Genomic DNA, 3,172 nt, shown 5'->3' with positions numbered 1-3,172 from the left:
ACCTGGGAGGTGATGCAGGCTGATCAGGAGTTCTAGGCCTCACACAAGCCCCACACAACAGAAGTTAGTTGAGACAAAACTCAGGGTTTTAGCACCCTAGCCTAGAAAAGCTGCTTCTTCTAGCCCCGGCCTCCCGCTTTGCAAAGGATCTAGCCAGCCTCTGCCTTCTCCCTTTCTTTCCTCAGCCTCAATGGGTGGGGTGTGCCTCTCTCTGGCTCAAAGACTGTTAAGGGCAAACTGGATGGCAAGAGGTGCCGATGCCGGGTCCTTACCGGCAGCCCTCAAGCTGGAGAAGCCACCTTGCTGGCATCGTCAACAGAGGTGGGAGGAAGACTCACTTGCCTTTTGTAGAGTTCTTCAACCCTGTCCTTGTCTGTTCCCCTTCACTGCTGACTGTCTGTACCTTGTACTCATGGTCGTCTATTTTCTTTGCGAAAGCATATGACTCTTAAACCCCACAGTGGCATATCTATTGTTTCCTTCTAATGAAGAATCCTTTCTTTTTCTCTCCTCTTGTTTGGACTCCGGTTTACTGTATGTAGTCCCGGCTGCCAAGGACTGTCGATCCTCCTGCCCTCAGCCAACTGAGTGTAGGTGGTATAGGTATGTAACTTGTCTCAGTGTATTTTAGAAGTTTTACTTTTTAAATCATCTATGTAGGGTTGGATATCCTTGGTCTTTTAATTCTTCTGCCTCCGTGTACAAATGTAGAGATTACAGGAATTCCACACCAAGCCTGGTTTGTTTGGTTCTGGAAACCAAACCCAGGTTTCTGCATGGTGGGCAAGAGTTACCCCAACTGAGTCACACCTGGAGCTCAGGCAGGCTAGCCTCAGACTAGGTATTTCTCTCTGTAGCTGAGAAATACCTCCTGATGGAACTGCAGATCTTACCCATTGACCCTGATTTTTCTCTTGCTCTCTCTCTCTCTCTCTCTCTCTCTCTCTCAATTTTTTTTCTTTTAGCCTTTCTAGATGACCTGTTTTTCTGACTGAGAGTCTTTAGAAGTTGCACACACAAGGGGTGTAGCTGGACATCACTCTTCTTCTGAAGCTAGTGAGCTGTGTTCTGGGTGGGAGGGAGGAAGAGGAGGCTGTCCCAGTAATGTATCATCTCAGAGTCCCCAGACTCTCCCCTGTGTATCCAGGCAGCGTTGAAAGTATGTTCTGACCAGAAGCCCTCGAGTTGCCCGCAACTAACTCCCTATGAACCTGCGTGAAGCAAAATGGAAGTCACCAGCCCTAACCAGCCCGTGTCCCGAACTCAGGCTGATGAAACTAGGAAGATGGAGACTCACTCCCACTCCTTGAAGGTTTAGTCACCTCACCCCTTGGGGCAATCTCCTATCCCTCACATTTAGACAGTTCTAGGGAGTTTGTGGATTTGTCTTAAAACTAGATGGTAGAGCTAGGGTGAAGGTGTATGCCTATTATCCCAGGACTCTGGAGGTTTAGACTAGTGACTAGCCATGAATTCAAGGCCAATCTGTTCTCCATGAGGCACAGTAGTCTAGGCTTTGGTGGCTCTCTCTCTAAAACACAGAAAGTGAACGACAGGACTAATGCTCAGTGTGCCTAGCATACACACTGGCTCTGGGCCTGGCTTCTTTAGCATAAAATGAAACCAGGTGGAGCATGCCACAAATGCCGGTATTGGGGGGCAGACACAAGAGGATCAGAGAGTCAAGGCCATCTTCCAACACAGAAAGTTGGAGGCCAGTCTAGGAGGAATGCCACTCCTTTTGAAAAACCAACAGCACCTACCCCCAAATCTTAATGCCCCAATCTGAGAAAACAGTGACATTCCATTCACGTATTCCTAGTGAATCAAAAGATCTTTCTGACAGAGAGAAGAAAATATGGCTTCCAGATGTGCAGGGTTATTTTCTGCGACTCACATCTGGAATTATCCTGAGCCAATTGAGTTCATCCTTGTGCACAGCGCTGAGGACTGTTGGGTAAGTACTCCCTGCTGGCCCTGTGGGAGGCACTGACAGGAAGGTTTGGGGAGCATAGAGACCCCCACCTGTGCCAAAAAGAAAAGCAGGAAGGCTGCTGGCCCTGCCACCCATCAGAAACTCTGATGTTGTGCTGCCCCCTTGTGGCACTTCTGTACCAGCTCCGTTTTTTTTTATTTATTATGTATACAATATTCTGTTTGTGTGTATGTCTGCAGGCCAGAAGAGGGCACCAGACCTCATTACAGATGGTTGTGAGCCACCATGTGGTTGCTGGGAATTGAACTCAGGACCTTTGGAAGAGCAGGCAATGCTCTGAACCGCTGAGCCATCTCTCCAGCCCAGTTCTGTAGTAATAAGAGCGGCGGGGCTTTGTTCCCAGCACCCCGGCCGCCTGCCCGGCTAGCTTATGCCCGAAATAACAACACACAAACTGTATTCATTTAAACACTGCTTGGCCCATTCTCTTCTAGGCTAATTCTCAAATATTAATTTAGCCCATTTCTAATCATCTGTGTATGGCACCCCAAGGTGTGCTTACCAGGAAGATTCTAGCCTATGTCCATCCTGGGTCGGAGCTTCATCCCGGGAGCGGGGCATGGCATCTCTCTCAGGCGTCTGCTCCCGAGAGGAGAGCTGTCGAGACTCTGACCTCACTTCCTCTTCCTCCCAGCATTTTGTTCTGTTTACTCCACCCACAGGGCCAAGCAGTTTCTTTATTGGCCGATGACCTTCCTCCATCACAGTTCCGTTTTAATGCGCCTGGTTTGCTGGGATCTCTGCTTCAATTCCTGCCACAAACTGGGGTGAGTGGGTTTGCTCAGAGTTGGGGTGGAGGGACGCTTCCACTGCTCTGTACCCATCTGACGTGATTCTATCCTTCTTTACTTCATTCCATTTCTACAGTATCCTAATAAAAGAACAAAATAGCTGTCATAGATGTTCTGTCCAGGGGTTGTCCCTGAAGAAACTTCGTAAACTACATTGCTGCTTCTTCCTGGCCCCGCTGTCTATAATGAGAAATGATTGGCACTAAGCAAGAGTGTGAAATCGACGCCCTGGGTGAGATTCAGAAGCACAAGAAGCCTGACAGTGACTGTCTGTCTGTACAGTGTCTAGTTACCTTGTTTGGTATGTGTTCATGTGCAGAATCCAAGGAAAAGACCCGGCAGGCTTGCTGAAGCTGGCCACCCCAGCAACTGGAGATGGAGACAG

The 3,172-nt window shown here is 48.8% G+C and overlaps 1 long non-coding RNA gene across 1 annotated transcript; it reads left to right on the top strand.

Annotated features, from left to right (window-relative positions):
- The first annotated feature begins 1,938 nt into the window (after positions 1-1,938).
- On the top strand, positions 1,939-3,172 carry LOC121444172. Its single transcript, XR_005973757.1, has 3 exons — positions 1,939-1,957; positions 2,864-3,019; positions 3,107-3,172. It is a non-coding gene; the product is annotated as an uncharacterized LOC121444172 (long non-coding RNA).

Source organism: Microtus oregoni, unplaced genomic scaffold (assembly GCF_018167655.1).
Source record: "Microtus oregoni isolate MIOR12 unplaced genomic scaffold, Mior012 000118F_ref0000498, whole genome shotgun sequence".
Classification (NCBI taxonomy): domain Eukaryota; kingdom Metazoa; phylum Chordata; class Mammalia; order Rodentia; family Cricetidae; genus Microtus; species Microtus oregoni.
Note: the sequence above shows the minus strand (reverse complement) of the source record. Positions and strands in the feature narration are given on the sequence as shown.